Here is a 19,241-nt window from a genome sequence, read left to right on the forward strand (position 1 = left end):
ACTCGCTGGGCTGAGTGGCCTAATTCTTCTTTATTTTACGGTCTGATGGTCTAAGCTTTGTCGTACTGCCTTCAAAACAATTATGTTTTTCTTAAAAGGAGACCAAAACTGTACACCACCTGGTGCAAAGCAGACATCCATCAGGAGATAAACATCACCTTGACCTCTCCAGCTGTCACAGGACAAATCTTTCTTGATTTGTTCAATCCCCACCCTGCACAGCTGAGGTCGGAGCGATCCCATTTGGTGGGGGAAAAAGCAAACTCTTTTCCTCAAAAGGACATAAATCTGGAGCACGTTGATGACATTAATCTGAACCTTGTGACAGGCTTCACTGTGGAATGTGTTCTTTCGGGGCTCGGTCCTTTGTGTGAGTAAATTCTAAGGGGACCTATCGGTGCACACACCTGTATCTCAGCAAGGCCTATACAGTGAGGAGTTTATTCTTAGAGACCAAATAAGTATTGTCCCTTTTCATCAAAGGTTGGTCAGGGATTTAAATAAGTCCAGTGTTCGACAGGGACATGGGTAGAGGAGGCCAATTGGCCCTCCACCATTCAACAAGACCATGTTTGATCTATGACCTAACCCCCACCCTTGTCCCTTATCCATTGAATAACCCTGGTCAACAGAAATCTATCAATTTCACTATTAACATTAAAAATGACCTGGCATTAATTGCTGTTGGTGGAAGACAGTTCCAAACTTTTGCCTCTCTGCCATTTTACGGGATGGTTCTATCTACCAGACTGGGCTGGTAATGAATTCCCAGAATGCTTTTTGCGTTCCTCAGCTAATTGCCTGCCTTCGGGGCATCCAACGCTTTAAGGGGTGTAGCTTTGACCTCAGGACCTGCCGGCCAGTCATAGGCCAGGCAGGCTTTCTGTCCTAAAAGCACCATCAGAGATGGTGACGACTGCTGGTACCGCAGCTACTCAGGACCAGGGCGGCATGGGGAGGTTAGCACAGCTGCCTCACAGCACCAGGGAGCCAGGTTCAATTCTGGACTCAGGTGACTGTCTCTGTGGAGTTTGCACGTTCTCCCCTTGTCTGCGTGAGTTTCCTTCAGGTGTTCTGGTTTCCTCCCACAGTCCAAAGATGTGTAAGTTAGGTAGATTGGCCATGCTAAATTGCCCCTTAGTGTCCCAAGATTAGGGTGATTAGCAGGATAAATACGGTGACATTATGGGGATAGAGCCCAGAGGAGGATCTGGGGAAGATGCTTTGTCAGGGAGTCAGTGCAGACTCAATGGGCCAAATGGCTTCTTTCTGCACTGTATGGATTCTATGACTATTCTATAGAGGAGATGCAGGAATAAAGGAAAAATTGAGTTTGGTAATTGGGAAGGAGGGTGAGGAAGGCATTCATGAGGGCAGTCTTTTAGCAAAGTGACCCTGGCCATAGGACAGGGCTTCCCGAGGGCCAGATCGGGCCCAATTAGGATGGCCAGTCCACCACCCTCCCCTCACCCCGAGCTCTTAGGGTAGACCTGGTGAACATGAACAGTGGAACAACGTGACTCAATTGTCCTCAATGCAACAGGACTATCCTGCGTCCTCACTTCTGTTAAAATGCCAGCAACGGCTGGATGTCAATGGGCAAGTCACCCACTGCCCTCATACCCAATTTTACCCATTCCCCTCACCTTCCAACACATTCCTCGGAATCCTGCAAAATTCTACCCTTCACATGTAGATGTTTCCTAATTTCATTCCTGAAGGATTTGTCTCAAAGCTTCCTACTTGTTCCGGGCTCCCTGAACAATAGAAATAATTTCCCCTCTCTACTGAACCTGTGCCCCCCCCCATCGCAAATTCCTCCTTCAAACTGTCCCTCAGGAAGTAAAACACCAGCCTGTGTAATTTAATTCTCGAAGTCCCAGCATTACTCAGGTAAATGTACACTGAACTCCCTCCAATGGTGCTATATCCTTCTGAACATGTGGGGTGGGAAAAAAAATCCAAGTGCCAAATTTGTGTAAAAACTGGAGTAAATCCCATTGGTGTTTTCAGCGGGATTTTTAAAATCTCCCACACTCTGCACTGCAGAGTGCCCTAATGTGAATCTGGTGAACAATAAGGGGTTGGGGCCTATTCCCGCTGGAGTGGCTGGCAGCATCGCGTTGAGTGGGCCAGTGCGCATGCACCGATCTGTCAGTGCCAAGGTCAGCACGTGTGCAGTGGCCTTCCCACTGCCGGCCTCCTGATTGCTAGCCAGTTCCATTGCTGGCCAGCTCCGCAACACTACATCACTGACTTTGGGACTCCCCACCACTACCTGATCGCTGCCTCCTGAAAGTGTTCGGGTCAGCCCCGACCCTACCACCCCATCCCTGGGTAATCCCGATCCTCTCACTCTGCCACCGTTGACAGCCTCAACTCCCACCTCAGAGCCCCGACATCCCCCCTCCCCCCCGCCACACTCTCGAACCCCCGGCAAATCAACCCTGCCCCCTCCCACCCTGATGACCAGCCCCAACCGATCGCCAGCCTCCCTCCCTCTGCCACTGCCGAATGCAGAATGGCAGTGGGACCCACCTCCAACCATCTCCCACCCAGAGGCTGCACTCCTATAGGCCCTGCTCCATTAGGCTCCACTCCCTTGGCACTATCCGATATCCAGTGGTTTGTGCCAAGATGTCCCCTGGGCATTGCCACTTTGCCCCTTGCCACAGGGCCAGGTTTGCATTGCTAAGTTGGCAAGGTTCAGGGGGCAACATCCTTATCCTCGACCTCCTGGGGAATCCCCGTGGCCCCCTTCACTCCAGCGGGATCAGGCTGCCAACTCCCTGCAAGTGGAGAGCTGTTGTAAACCCCGCTGGAGAGAAATACTCCTGGTGAGGGGGGAAAGGCTAGCGGGCCAGGAAACTTCAGTCCTGGGCCCTCTAATTATACGCTCATTCTAATTTAAGTAATTTATTCAGCTCCATATCCATTTCTGGGGTGGAGCTGATGTCATTGGAAATCTGACGGCTGGAGACATGCAGAGGCCATGGTACCCAGCGGGGAGCCCATGAGGAGAATCGGCCCCGAGGCGTCCAGCCTGGTCACTGCTGTTTATTTTGTTGAATTTTGTGAAAAACGATACACAATCTCTGTCCCCCCTGCTGGTGATTCAACTGAACCTTCAGATCTGTGACAGACCATTAACATTTGTGTTGGTATTAGGGTCAGGGTTAGGTAAGGGTCAGATTTAGGTGAGGGGTAGAGTTAGTGTTACTGTTAGTGTTCGGGTTAGGGTTAGAGTGAGGGGTGGGGTTAGGGTTAGGGTCAGGATTAGGGTGAGGGTTAGAGTTAGTGATAGGGTTAGGGTGAGGGTTAGGGTTAGGGTTAGTGTTAATGTTGGGGTCAGGGTCAGGATTAGGGTGAGGGCTAGAGTTAGTGTCAGTGTTAGGGTTAGGGTTAGCGTTAGGGCTAGGATGAGGGTTAGGTTTAGGGTTAGTGTTAATGTTAGGGTCAGTGTCAGGATTCGGGTGAGGGTTAGTGTCAGTGTTAGGGTTAGGGTGAGGGTTAATGTGAAAGTTAGGGTTAGCGTGAGGTTTAGGGTTATGGTTAGAGTTAGCGTTAGGATTAGGGTTAGGTTTAAGGTTAGAGTTGGTATCAGGCTTAGGGTTAGGGTTAGGGCTTGGCAGAGGAATGGTTGCCTTCATGCTGGGACAGTTGTTAACACTACCTCACCAGCAAACCCCAGCTATTCATTGACTCAGGCCCCTTATCCCACCATAAGCCCATCTCTGCCAGTGACTCTGGCCACAGTTCAAGTCTAATTATGGGCCCAAAATGATTTGGATTTGACCAACATTTCTGCTCTTTCATTGGCTTTATTCCCACTTGCCCCCTGAGGATCAGACACGGGGTTATTAATGGGGCTGAGGCAACTGCTATTTCCATGGAGCCAGGCCCGTGCTGATGATGTCATGACTATTGACTTTGCGTTGCGGCCAGGAGCAAGCCTCGCGGTGAAAGCCGATTCATAAAATTAAATAACTGCCTTCAATTAACTGGTTTGGTTCTCCAATTCCTATTAACCTCGGGAGAGACGTTGAGGCAGGTCTGCTTTACATCAATGAAATGATACCCAACTTGAACTTCCGCTATGGTCGAGACTGGCACTCACCGCTCGCTCTATGGGAAATTCACAATTTCACCTCCTGCCCTGGACAGGCCATTAAACACCTGCTGGGCAAGGGGACAAGAGGCATGTGGAATGAGAAAACCAATATCCCAGATCCTGCCCATTCTCCAGGATTGTTCCGGGATCTTAAGGATTTGAAAATTAATCTTTAGGGCAATATTCCAGACAACACATTAGAAAACAATCTCACATACTTCTATAGGAAGAAATTGTTTTGATTTGATTTGATTTGATTTATTATTGCCATATATATTAACATACAGTGAAAAGTATTGTTTCTTGCACGTTTTACAGACAAAACATACCATTCATAGAGAAGAAAACGCAAGAGTGCAGAATGTAGTGTTACAGTCATAGCTAGTGTGTCCACATATTGGATTTATCAGGAGGAATGTTGTCCCATGCTACAGTAAGGCTATAAAGGGTTGAACTGATACAACATCATGGGTAAATTCCTGGCTTCTCTTCAGCCTCCAATGTTGTATGATCTGAAATTGATCCTGGTTCTGGTGGATTATTCCCACTTGTATGCTGGTTGCTACAGCAGGTGGAAAACACAGTACATAACCTTGTTTTGATTTATTTTCTTCTAAATCTGCAGCGAGAACTGTGTTCTCACATTGAAATGTGATATTGCCATCTGCAAGAGAATACTTATCGACTGATAGAACTTTGAATGTGTTTGCTCTCCATGACATTGTTTCCACACCAGCTGGCCTATGTGGCTCAGCAGGAAGCTCTCCATTGGCCCTCAGTGAGGCAGTCCCGGATTCAAGTCCCACTCTGGAAAATCAAACACAAATTCCAGGAAGTGCAGCATTGAGAGAGTGTAGCACTAAGGGAATGCAGCACTGAGGGAGTGCAGCACTGAGGGAGCGCAGCGCTGAGGGAGCGCAGTGCTGAGGGAGCGCAGCGCTGAGAGAGCGCAGCACTGAGGGAGTGCAGCACTGAGGGAGCACAGTGCTGAGAGAGCGCGGCACTGAGGGAGTGCAGCACTGAGGGAGCACAGCACTGAGGGAGCGCAGCACTGAGGGAGCGCTGCACTGAGAGAGTGCAGCACTGAGGGAGTGCAGCACCGAGGGAGCGCTGCACTGAGAGAGTGCAGCACTGAGGGAGCGCTGCACTGAGAGAGTGCAGCACTGAGGGAGCGCAGCGCTGAGAGAGCGCAGCACTGAGGGAGTGCAGCACTGAGGGAGCGCTGCACTGAGAGAGTGCAGTACTTAGAAAGCGCAGCACTAAGGGAGCGCAGTACTGAGAGAGTGCAACACTGAGAGAGAGCAGTACTTAGAAAGCGCAGCACTAAGGGAGTGCAGCACTGAGAGAGCGCAGTACTGAGAGAGTGCAACACTGAGAGAGAGCAGTACTTAGAAAGCGCAGCACTGAGGGAGCGCAGCACTGAGGGATCGCAGCACTGAGAGAGTGCAGCACTGAGAGAGCACAGCACTGAGGGAGTGCTGCACTGAGAGAGTGCAGCACTGAGGGAGCGCAGCGCTGAGAGAGCGCAGCACTGAGGGAGTGCAGCACTGAGGGAGCACAGCACTGAGGGAGCGCAGCACTGAGGGAGCGCAGCGCTGAGGGAGCGCTACACTGAGAGAGCGCAGCACTGAGGGAGCGCTGCACTGAGAGAGCGCAGCACTGAGGGAGTGCAGCACTGAGGGAGCGCTGCACTGAGGGAGTGCAGCACTGAGGGAGCGCTGCACTGAGAGAGTGCAGTACTTAGAAAGCGCAGCACTAAGGGAGCGCAGCACTGAGAGAGTGCAGTACTGAGAGAGTGCAACACTGAGAGAGACCAGTACTTAGAAAGCGCAGCACTAAGGGAGTGCAGCACTGAGAGAGCGCAGTACTGAGAGAGTGCAACACTGAGAGAGAGCAGTACTTAGAAAGCGCAGCACTGAGGGAGCGCAGCACTGAGAGAGCGCAGCACTGAGAGAGCGCAGCACTGAGGGAGCGCAGCGCTGAGGGAGCGCAGCGCTGAGAGAGCGCAGCACTGAGGGAGTGCAGCACTGAGGGACCACTGCACTGAGAGAGCACTGCACCAAGAGAGTGTTGCACCGAGGGAATGCTGCATTGAGGGTGTATAGAAACTGAGCAAGTGCTGCACCGAGGGCGTGCTGCAATGAGGGAGAATGGAAACCGAGGGAGTGCTGCACTGAGGGAGGCCTTCATCGAGAGAGTGCTGCACCAAGGGAGTCCTGCACCAAGAGAATACTGCGCTGAGTGAGTACTGTAGCAAGAGAGTACTGCACCGAGGGAGTGCTGCATTGAGGGTGTGTGGAAACTGAGGGAGTGCTGCACTGGGAATGCTCACTGAGGGATTGTGGAAACCGAAGAAGTGCTGCACTGAGAGAATACTGCACCGAGTGAGTACTGTACCAAGAGAGCACTGCACCAAGGGACTGCTGCATTGAGGGAGTGTGGAAACTGAGAGAGTGCAGCACCGAGGGAATGCTGCACTGAGAGAGTGCTCCACCTAGGGAGTACTGTACCGAGAGAGTGCTGTACCCTCTTTCAGCCCTCCCAGGTGGAAGGTGACTACTTATATGCTCTTTTGAATTGAATAGACTTTTGAATGGACCTACCTTATATTAAGTTGATTTGTCTCTACACCGTAGCTATGACTATAGAATCATTGAATCATAGAATCCTACAATGCACAAGGAGGCTACTGGGCCTGTCAAGACTGCACCAACTATAATCACACACAGGGCCCATCCCCACACATTTACCCTAGCTAACTGCCCTGAAAAAGGGCAATTTAGTACGACCGATCCACCTAACCAGCATGTCTTCCAGATTGTGGGAGGAAACCGGAGCACCACGCAGACATGGGGAGAATGTGCAAACTCCACACAGTGACCCAAGCCAGGAATCGAACCTGGATCCCTGACGCTGTAAGGACAGTAAAGCAAACCATTGCCACCCTGTAACATTATATTTTGCATCATCTTCTTTCCCTCTCTATGAACAGTATGCTTTGTCTGTATAGTACGCACGAGTCAATACTTTTCACTGTATCCCAATACATGTGACAGTAACAAATCAAATCCATATCTGCTTTATTTTTGGACACTCCGCATTTATCCCATTTCTGCTGGGGAGGAATGTGCACTCTGTTCATTCCTAGAATTTTCTTTCTCCATGGTTCCCACCATGTTCTTGCTGGATTCACACATCTTTCACCTCTACGATTACAGCCAAACTTTTCTTTTCCATTGTATTTTCATTTAGCAAGTTTTTCATTCATAGAACATAGAAAAACTACAGCACAAACAGGCCCTTTGGCCCACAAGTTGCGCAGACCATGTCCCTAGCTACTCGGCTTACCTATAACCCTCTATCTTACTGAGTCCCCTGTACTCATCCAGAAGTCTCTTAAAAGACCCTATTGAATCCGCCTCCACCACCACTGCCAGCAGCTGATTCCACGCACCCACCACCCTCTGAGTGAAAAACTTACCCCTGATATCTCCAACTTACCCCTGACATCTCCAACTTACCCCTGACATCTCCAACTTACCCCTGACATCTCCAGCTGAACTTGTTCTTCCTCCAGTGCTTTCCAGGTCAGATTTACATTTTCCGATTTCATCCCTGTCTTTTCTTGCCCTGGCTGAACAGAACGTTGTCCTTATCCTTCAGTTGGCATTCACTGTTGGCCAGGTCCGTCTCTGGGCCAAGTCTGAGCTTGCCTCAGTTCTGTCATTGTGCTAGCTGCAGCCTCGTTATCCACATGCAGCTCGGAAAGTTCTCCTTTCAATGTCCCCTCTCTTTCATTCAGCAGCTTCTGCATCTCTTCAGTCTGTTTCTTGTAAATTTTGGCTTCTGCCTGGTGCGTGGAACATTGCTGAATTTTCTCACTGATCGGTTCATTCCTTCGTTCAGAGTGACATTAAATTCATTTTGCTTATCTCTGCTATCTTCTCGGGGAACCTTCCCTTCCAGGGGGAAAAAAATGAAAAAACACAGGAAAAGCCAGAAAAAGAGCAGGAAAAAAACCAGGGCGGCACAGGAGCACCGTGGTTAGCACTGCTGCCTCACAGCGCCAGGGATCCGGGTTCAATTCTGGCCTCGGGTCACTGTCAGTGTGGAGTTTATACATTCTCCCAGTGTTTGCATGAATTTCCTCCGGGTGCTCCAGTTTCTTCCCACAGTTCAAAAATGTGCAGATTAGGTGGATTGGCTTTGCCAAATTGCCTCTTAGGGTGCCAAAATATGTACATTAGATGGATAAGCCATGGGAAAGGTGTGGGGTTATGGGGATAGGGTGGGGGAGAGGACCTGGGTAAGATACTCTATCAGAGGGTTGGTGCAGATTCAATAGGCCGAATGGCCTCTTCTGCAGTGTAGGGATTCTATGATTCTATGACTGTTGAGGCAAGAAACATGATCCAGTGGGAGTCCAGTGCTAGTTTGTCCATATTCTATTATTCATCCCCCTGTCTACACAAGCATCCCTGAGTAAAGACACTTATTTTCTAAAAGATGCAGCACTAACAGCTCTCACCTTCTTTTGGAGAAAGACTGAATGAGTTAGGCCAATATCTATTGAGAGTATGAGGTGTTCTTGATTCGATTTGATTTGATTTGATTTATTATTGTCACATGTATTAGCATACAATGATAAGTATTCTTTCTTGCGTAATATACAGACAAAACATACCGGTCATAGAGAAGGAAAGGGAAGAGTGCAGAATGTACAAAGAACAACCCGGCACGGGAAACAGGCCCTTCGGCCCAAAATGTAATGTTACAGTCATAGCTAGGGTGTAGAGAAAGATCAACTTAATGCAAGGTATTCAAAAGTTTGACAGCAGCAGGGAAGAAGCAGTTCTTGAATTGGTTGGTACGTCACCTCAGACTTTTGTATCTTTCTCCCCAAAAGGAAGAAGATGGAAGAGAGAATGTTTGAGGTCCTTAATTATGCTGACTGCTTTGCTGAGGCAATGGGAAGTGTATACAGTGTCAGGGGATGGGAGGCTGGTTTGCATGATGGTATTGAAAAGTGTAAGATTCTAAGTGGGCTTGACAGGGTAAATGCTTGAGGGGGTTTCCGCTCATGGGGGAAATCTACAACTAAGGGGCCAAATAGTTTCAGAATAAGAGGCCGCGCAGTTAAGACAGAGATGAGGAGGAATTTCTCTCAAGAGAGTTTGTGAGTCTTTGGAATTCTCTACCTCAAAGACAGTGGAGGCTGCGTCATTGAATATATTTAATTTGATTTATTATTGTCACACATATTAGTATACAGTGAAAAGCATTGTTTCTTGTACACTATACAGACAAGGTAAAAAGGAGAAAGGAAAGGGGAGGATACAGAATATAGTGTTAGTCATAGCTAGGGTGTAGAGGAAGATCAGCTTAATATAAGATAGGTCCATACCAAGCTGTAATACGTCCAGAAAGGATGCTTTTTGTGGTGCATCTGTAAAACTTGGTGAGAGTTGTAGTGGACAAGCCAAATTTCCTTAGCCTCCTGAAAATGTAAAAGATCCAAGGCTGTGTTAGATTTTTGAACACAAGGGGAATCAAGAATGATGGGGTACTGGCAGGAAAGTGGAGTTGAAACCAAGATCACGTCAGATCTTATTGAATAGTTGAGCAAGTTTGAGGGGATCCACAACCTCCTCCTATTGTTTGTGCCCTGAGAGAAGAACCCACATCACCTTAACTCCAAAGGCTAGGAAGACAGTGAGCAGAATGCTTTTGCTGATGAAGCTGTAATGACTACAAAACATGTTTTTATGCAGCTTTTAAAACTTTCTCGCTGCTGGAAATAAAAATCTTGATGAACATTTTAGCTCCAGTTTGGAGCCAGCAAAAACCTCCAGCTTCCATCCGCAGTGGCCCCCCTTCAATTGGTAACGGGCAATAGCCCAAAGCTGTAGCAGGGAGCTTAGCCCCTTGATGTGCAAGTCCTGCCTGAACAAGAGGTCTCTGTTCTTGTTCCTCCTGTACAGGTAATCGTATAGTTTGTACATGGACCTGAAGCCTTGTATTGGCACAGCTTTCTGCAGCACTGCCAAGTATCCAGCCCCTCGAGCTTTGTTTGTTCAGTTGTGTGCTGAGACACTGTACCTCTCAGTGTCTCTGTACATCAATTCCCAGCCGCCCTTGTATTGGTGTGCTTGAATTCTATTGAGGAGGTAATGAGCTTGCACAGCACATATGGGTGACTGGCTGAGAGCCAGTGAGTTGAGTGTGTTTACACTGGCTAAATACATTTCATGTCGGACACTTTCAGCAGCTTATACACAGTCGGCCTCCCCCTCATCAGTCAAAGCCATTGTTTCAGAAAGTAGGAGAGGATGTCCTCACTGGGTCAGGAGTATTGGTGTCAGCGTTGGTGCCTTGTTCTCTTCTCAGATATAAGACTCTCTCTGCCCAGAGGCAGTTTACTCTCTCCATCCCTCCCTTGGGTCCCACACACGTACTCCTGACCAAAAGAGCGGGCAATCTTTCCAAGGGACTTTTGCTGATAGCATTTCCCTCCTCATGTGATCACCCCTAAGGGTCAGCATTTATCTGATTGCTTCATTTGGCTACATCATGAAAGCACCAGTGAAGATTTCCTGTTTGTGAATTCTAACACAATCATTTCTTCATTCTAACGCAATATTTTTCCTTTTTCACTGAAAATACCCTCACGTCGGGCTCAGACTTTGGTAACCTGCCTTTCCTATTTACAGGCAACAGGGAATATCATGGAAGGAGGATGTTTGGCAAATTGTGTCTGTGCTAGCTCTCTGAAGGAGCAATTCATCTCGTGTAATTCTGTTACCAGTCCTGCAAATCTTTCCCCTTCAGGGGCAGCACGGTGGCACAGTGGTTAGCACTGCTGCCTCACAGTGCCAAAGACTCAGGTTCGATTCTGGCCATGGGTGACTGTGTGGAGTTTGCACATTTTCCCGTATCTGCGTGGGTTTCCTCCGAGTGCTCCAGTTTCTCCCCACAGCAAAAGAGATGCAGGCTAGGTGGATTGGCCATGCTAAATTGTTTGTTAGTGTCCCAGGATGTCTAGGTTAGATGGATTGGCCATGAATGTGTGGATTTACAGGGATAGAGCGGGGACGAGGGCCTGGGCAATATACTCTGTCAGAGAATTAGTGCAGACTCAGTGGGCCGAATGGCCTCCTTCTGCACTGGAGGGATTCTATGAGACAACGATGTGTTTCGAGGGTTTGGGGAATTGTCTAGTCTCCCAAAAGTATGCTTGAGTTCTATTGTCTCTTTAGCCATTTACAGCACATATTTGCACATTTGGAGATCTACATGAGATCTGCGACACTCCTGTTCCAGATCACTGGTACTTCTCAGTCATGTGACCTCATATCCTGACACTGGTATCCTGTGTATAGCTGATATTAACTCTTTAATCTATATCATCCCGCCCAAGTCTCCATCCCTGTCACATCCTCATACATGGTTCAGTTCCCTTTTTGAAAGCCATGCTTGAATCTGCTCCCACAGCCCTCAGAGGCAGCCCATTTCCCATCCTAACCACTCGCTACGTACAAAAGCCTTTTCTCATGTCACAGGCCGTGTGCTGCACCATCCTGAACGAACATACAAAAGGAGACTGGTAAAAGCTGTAGACAATTCGAATGAGAAGCAAGATGCGGGGCGAGATTCTCCAGTCTCCCAGGTTTGTGTTTCCTGCCGGTGGGACGTGGCGCGTTGTTTGCTAGTTGTGAGATTATCTGGCCCCGCTGCTGTCAATGGAAGTTCCCACTGGCATCATCGCACTCCGGTGGGAAACCAGCAGGTGGGGGTGTGCTGCCGGTGGGATTGGAGAATCCCATCAGCGAGACTGAAGAATCCTGTTGGCAGCAGCAGAGAATCCTGTCGGCGGGACCGGAGAATCCTGTCGGCGGGACCGGAGAATCCTGTCGGCAGCACCAGAGAATCCTGTTGGCTGGACCGGAGAACTTTGTTGGCAGGACCAGAGAATCCTATTGGTGAGACTAGAGAATCCCATCGACGCACCAGAGATTTCCATCAGTGGGATCGGAGAATCCTGTCGCCGGGACTGGAGATTTCTGTCGACAGGACCAGAGAATCCTGTTGGCGGGACCAGAGAATCCTGTTGGTGGCACTGGAGAACCCTGTCAATGGCACTGGAGAACCCTGTCAGCGGGATTGGAGAATCGTGTAAGCAGGATTGGTGAATCCTGTTGGCGGGACCGGAGAATTCTGTTGGCGGGACCGGAGAATCCTGTTAGTGGGACTAGAGAATCCCATTGTCAGTAGGATCGGAGAATCCTGTCACCGGGACTGGAGAATCCTGTCAGCAGGATTGGAGAATCTTGTCAGCGGGACTGGAGAATCCCGCCAGTGTAGTCTGGCCATTATCTGTAGTTGATAAGCTCCCGATATTCATTACCCTCCGGTTCATTAGGCCAGTTCTCTCAAATCTGGTTCTCAATTCTTTCACCAATACTTTTTCTCTATCTACTCCAGTCAAACTATTCATGTAGGGTGTACAGAAAGGAGCTCAGACAGACAGCAATGAATAATGAGCAGGATTTTGTTTTCTGGTGACATGAGGTGAGGGATCAACACCAGCCAGGACGCTGGGGACAGCTCCCTGGCAGACACCATGGAGAGTGAGGGGTTCTTTGCTCGGGGGGGGGGCGGTGGTTCAGTGATGACAGACTGAGCCTACTGGGTTTATATTCATTGGAGATTAAAAGGGTGAGTGGCGACCTCATTGAAGCCTCCCAAACTCTGAGAGGAATGGGCACGGAGAGATAGTTCCTGCTGGGCAGGGAATTTAAACACAGGGACACAGTCTCTGGATGAGGGGCCAATCATTGAGGACTGAGCTGAGAAGGATTTATTTCATTGGAAGGGTTGTGAATCTTTGGAATTCCCTCCGACTGTAGGATTGGGAATGCTCCATCATTGGATATATTTCCGACTGAGATAGACAGATTTTCAGTCTCACAGCAAATGTGGGGAGAGGGCAGGAAAATGGAGTTGATGTGATCCGATTTGATTTGATTTATTATTGTCACATGTATTGGGATGCAGTGAAAAGTATTGTTTCTTGTGCGCTACACCGGCAAAGCATACCATTCATAGAGTACATTGGGGAGAAGGAAAGGAGAGAGGGCAGAATAGAGTGTTACAGTCATAGCTAGTCTACAGAGAACAATCAAATTAATATAAGGTAAGTCCATTCAAAAGTCTGACAGCAGCAGGGAAGAAGCCGTTCTTGAGTCAGTTGGTACGTGATCTCAGACTTTTGTATCTTTTTCCCAACGGAAGAAGATGGAAGAGTGTGGCTGGAACACTACCACCTCACCTGCCACAGAATTGGCGCAGGCAAGGATCTGACAATGGAAATCTCCACTGACCTCGGGTGGGAATTCCTGGTCTCTCCCAGTGAGACTGTAAAATCCTATCCCATATGTCCAGGGTGCACGAGGTCCTTGATTATGCTGGCTGCTTTCCTAATCAGTCAGAATTGGATTGAATGATGGAGTAGTCTCGATAGGCTGTATGGTACAGTCCTGCTCCTATTTCTTGTGTACTCGAAGACATATGGAGGCAGAGGGACTACAGCGCGAGGGCAAAGCAAGGCTATCAAAATACTTCGAAGACAAAGCAGGAGGATTTGGAAATCAATGCCTTGGTGCAGTCAGAGAGTCTGTAGCAATGAAGACAATCTATTGTACAGTAATGGATGAGGTCATCATCGCTCTCCTCATTCGAAGCAAACGGTTCACTAGTTATCACCCACTCGGGAGCTTAGATACTTCTGCCTTTCTCGTAAATCTCAGCCTTGCTTCGCTAATTAACTTTTATAGATTTTTTTAATATGTTTAAACACCATTTTTGACACCTACTACCTCATTCTCCCGCTCCCCCCCTTATCCCCCACTGAGCCAGAGTAACCGCTATCCGCCATCCAAAGGTCAACTCTTGTTCAGAGACCTTAAAGAGACGGCAGGGGCTGGAGGAAAGAAAATAAATAAGCAGCTCGGAGCTGCTGGCTCACCCAAAACCAAAAGCAAAGTCGGAATTGTTTTCTGTAAACCCGAAGATCCGGTTACGTTGTCTTAAAACGGCAAACTCCATTTATGAGAGGCTCACGTGAAGTTAATGCACGGATTCATTCTGCACTTGTTGATTATTGATTTTTTTTTCACTGTATAACTCTGGTTCCTGCTGGCTACAGAAAGATTAATGTATCGCTCACCGTGGGAATATTCTGTGGCAATCAGGTTTTGATTATTTGTTGTATAAAAGGCTGGGAAAGGCTGGAGTGAAGGGAAAGTGCTCCCATAGCTAGGCTTAACATGGGCTGAGGGTACAGATATTTAGAATGGAGGAATAGGAGCAGGCCATTCAGTCCCTCAGATCTGTTCCACCATTCACCAACTTCATGGCTGATCTATGACATAGCTCCATGTGGAGTCAAATCATTCCCTTAATTTTAATTTACCTGTTCCCATCATGTTGTTGTAATGATATAAAGGCGCTAATCACTCATAAGGGGCTGTGTAACCATAGAATTATGGAATCATAGAATCCCTGCAGTGCAGAAGGTGACCATTCGGCCCATCGAGCCTGCAAAGGCAACACTCCCAACCAGACCCTATTCCCGTAACCTCATGCGTTTACTCCTAATCCTCCTAACCCGCACATCTTTGGAGTGTGGGAAGAAACTTGAGAACCCGGACGAAACCCAGGCGACATGGGGAGAATGTGCAAACTCCACACAGGCTGTAACCCAAGGCTAGAATTGAGTTTTAAAGTTTATTTATTAGCGTCACAAATAGGCTTACATGAATACTGCAATTAAGTTACTATGAAAATCCCCTTGCCGCCATACTCTGGCGCCTGCCCTGGAATGCTGAGGGAGAATTTAGTATGGCCAATGCACCTAACCAGCATGTCTTTCAGACTGTGGCAGGAAACTGGAGCACCTGGAGGAAACCCACACAGACACCAGGAGAACGTAGAGGTTCCTCACAGACAGTGACCCAGCTGGGAATTGAACCCGGGTCCCTGGCGCTCTGAAGGCAGCAGTGCCACTGTGCCACCATGCTACCATTGATGATCTATCTATATGTTGTGGGTTCACTTACTCGGACAGGGCACGTGTGTGTGTGTGTGTGTGTGTGTGTGTGTGTGTGTGTAAGTGTGCATGTGTGCTCTGCTCAAAAGCAAAAGTAAAGCCAAGACAGGATGACGTGACATTCTTCCCTACTGGTGATCTCATGTTGCTATCCGTTAAAGGCATATTACAGCAGTCCCCATTCCTGCCTGTTTTTTGACAGGGGAGGGCTAATACTAAAATTGGAATCAGTGTGCATTAGATAGATTGTACTGTCCTCTGCACACGCACTGAGGAACATCTCCAAGTGAACCCATTCATTCTGCAGTATTTATGCTGTCAAAGGCAGCATGTCCTTGTGATAGCATTACACAGTATGGCTTCATGCCAGAGCTTGTGTTAATCAATTTTCATCTTATAAATCTGTGTTCATATTCACAGTTCCACTTATAGCCTTGCTCCCAGTAGCCTGAGGGCAAAGTTCAGTTTCCAGTACAGGGAACATGAATGGGCCTTTTCATTTTTCTGTTTGTTCATTATTGAATCCTGGGATGAATATTTCCTCTTCATCCCAGTTGTAAAGGAATGGTTCTGTTCAGAGCCTTTGTATACTCATGCTAACAACACAGCTCACACAGTTCTCTTTCCTGCCAAGATAACACTTTAATCAAAAAAAATATTTAGTTTAAAGATTTTCTCTCCTTTTCCCGAATGAAGCTGGATATGTCACGTGGCAGGGACTGGAAGCCTTTATCAGAGCTACTGTTAAACCAGCCTTGGAGCCGTTTACTGGAGGGATCGGACAATGGGGAATGAAGGCTGACCTCTCCCACAAGATGTGAAAGGTGTGGTGGTGAGTTATCACTGACAGATAACGTCTCATTACTCATCAAAATTTTCTTCAGAAGGTATAAGCCTCCTTTAGTACAATCAGAATCAGAATGAGGCCATTTGGCCCATTATGCCTGTGCTAGCTTTCTGAAGGAGCTGCAAATAGCTGCACGCCCTCTGCTCCACCCAAAAGACCTGTAATGAATTTCCCCCTTCACATGTTGATCTGATTCCTGTTTGAATGTGACAATTTAATCCTTTTTGGAGAAAACATTTCAGGTTATAAATCTCATTGTTTTACTCCTCATGTTGCCTCTGATTCTTAAATCTGTGTCCTTTTGCACCAACCTTTCTACCCTTTAAACATTTTCCTCTTACTTATTCTGTCAAATCCATTTATGCTTTTGGAAAGGTGAAGATAGGAGCAGGAGCAGGCCATTTAGCCCATCATGCCTGCTCTGCCATTCAGTTAGATTGTGTTTGATCACCTACCTCAGCATCCCTCTGTGTTATCCCTATATCCCTCCAGCGACTCCAGTTTCTCCAGTCTCTTAGTAAAACAGAGGTCTTTCATCCCTGCTAACATTCTAGCAACTTTTTGCACTTTCTCCAAGGCCATGACATCCTTCCTAAAGTGTGGGGCCCAAGAGGGAAGTGATAGTGTTTAAAAGCAAATTAGTGTGAATGCTGGAATCTGAAATCAGAAGAGAAAATGCTGAAAAATCTCAGCAGGTCTGGCAGCATCTGTAAGGAAAGAAAAGAGCTGACAGTTTGAGTCCAGATGACCCTTTGTCAAATAGTGTCACTGGGCTAGAAATCCAGAGACCTAGGGTAATACTCTGGGGTCCTGGGTTCAAATCCCACCACGGCAGATGGTGAAATTTGAATTCAATAAAAATCTGGAATAAAACATCTACTTTTGACCATCAAAACTGTTGTCGATTGTGGGAAAAACCCATCTGGGTCACTAATATCCTTTAGGGAAGGGAATCCTTATCTGGTCTGGCCTACATGTGACTCCAGACACACAGCAATGCGATTGACTCTTAATTGCCCTCAGTAGCCCTGACACTCCTCAGTTGATATACAGGTGATTTGCCCTGCTTGGGCGGGCAATCAGTACCTCAATCAAGGAGCTCATACTCTAAGAGGCCAATCTCATGGGCCTTGTTGAGATCATTGCAAGGATAGATGCCATTCTTCAGGGATAAAAAGCCCTGGGTGGACCACACCTGGATCCTGTGAGCAGTTCTGGACACTGTATCTTTATACTGAAAGTGGAACAGGTACCATTCTCCAGCATTCTCTTCCTGTTACAGGAAGGAATAAAAAGCTGCAGAGAGGTTTGGAAATAGTGATAACAGTGACAGAGACAAAGAGCACAGGAAGCTGGATGGAGCATGAAATAAGCAGTAAAAGAGTGATCCAGTACAGCAGAAGTTCTTTGGCCCATCGAACCTGCACCTAAATTCAATCTAAGCTAATCGCTCTTTCCGGCACTTGGCCCATAGAACATAAGAACATAAGAAATAGGAGCAGGAGTAGGCCATCTATAGCCTTGAATGTTATGACCTTTCAGCTATTCATCCAATGTTCTTTTTAATGGTTGTGAGGTTTCTCCCCGGAAGTGCATTCCAGACTCCCAGCACCCTCTGGGTGAAAAGGATTTCCTCAAATCCCCTCCAAACCTCCTGCCACTCGCCTGAAAATTATGCCCCCTTGTTGTTGACCCTTGAATTAAACCCTTGCCCAGAGAAGCAATGAAATGCATCCAGGATTACAAGAACAAATCCCTGCTTGGATCATAAGGAGCAGCATTATCGCAGGTAGATTCACAGAAACATAGAAGATAGGAGCAGGAGGAGGCCATTTGGCCCTTCAAGCCTGCTCCGCCATTCATTACAATCATGGCTGATCATCACCCATCAATAGTCTAATCCTGCTTTTTCCCTATAACCTTTGATCCCATTTGCCACAAGTGCTATCTCGAGCCACTTCTTGAGTACATTCAATATTTTAGCATTAACTACTTCCTGTGGTAATGACTTCCACAGGCTCACCACTCTTTGGGTGAAGAACTATCTCCTCACCTCTGTCTTAAATGGTCTACCCTGAATCCTCAGACTGTAACCCCTGGTTCTGGACACAGCCTGGTCCACTCAGATTCATTGTGATGCTGAGTAGTTTGGTCGGAATGGGGATACCAACTGATTAGCCGTTGTGTTGGTCACCAGATCCTAACATAGGACACACAGTAGACACGGCACACACGGCTGCAGCTCTTTGGGATTGGTGTCCAATTTAATGTAGAAGTATATATATCCACATGCAGAAAAATGCAGTTTAAATGTCCATCTGTTTCAGGCAGAGGGCAGAAAAGTGCAGGAGAAATATGAAATGGTTTCACGCTGACCCTTGTCTGATTCCATTCCTCCTGTCAACAAATTTGGATAAGCTAGTTTAATAGCTTCATTGGCTAACTGGAGGGATTTATTTGCTCAGTCACTCTCAGATATGGCAAAGTTTAATGTTTCTTTATTTGCGAAGACAGAACTTTGGCTGCTTTGCTGAAACATCTTGAACCTGAATTGGCTTCCAATAACTCTTATCCGCAGTTGGTCCATGCATGTTTGGCACTTGCCTTCTCGGCCATATAGGATATTTCACAAAAACATTTTCGAACATTATGGGTGAGAGGTTTATCTGTGCCTTTGTTTCTTGTGTGTGAGCGCAATTCCTGACCTTGCGGTGAAATTGGGCAGCAAGAAATTGTGTGGGTTTCTTGTTTAACATTCCCGACTGTGGAAATCATTAGGACATGTGCTGCTGACTGAAACATAGGAACACAGAAATTAGAGGAAGGAGAAGGCCATTTGGCCCTTCAAGCCTGTTCTGCCAATCATTATGATCATGGCTGATCATCAAATTCAATATCCTGATTCCCCACTTCCCCCTATATGTCTTAATCCCTTTTGCCCCAAGAGCTATATCTAATTTCTTCTTGAAATCAAAAATTTTGGCTTCAACTACATTCTGTGGTAGTGAATTCCACACATTCATCACCTTCTGGGTGAAGAAATTCCTCCTCACCTCAATTCTAAAAGGTTTGCCCCTCTACGTCAAAGACATCCTTCCTCAGAGCAGTTCTGATGAAGGGTCACCTAGACTCGAAAGGTTGGCTCTGTTCTCTCCCCACAGATGCTGTCACACCTG

Source organism: Carcharhinus amblyrhynchos, chromosome 16 (assembly GCF_965287045.1).
Source record: "Carcharhinus amblyrhynchos chromosome 16, sCarAmb.v2.hapA, whole genome shotgun sequence".
NCBI lineage: Eukaryota > Metazoa > Chordata > Chondrichthyes > Carcharhiniformes > Carcharhinidae > Carcharhinus > Carcharhinus amblyrhynchos.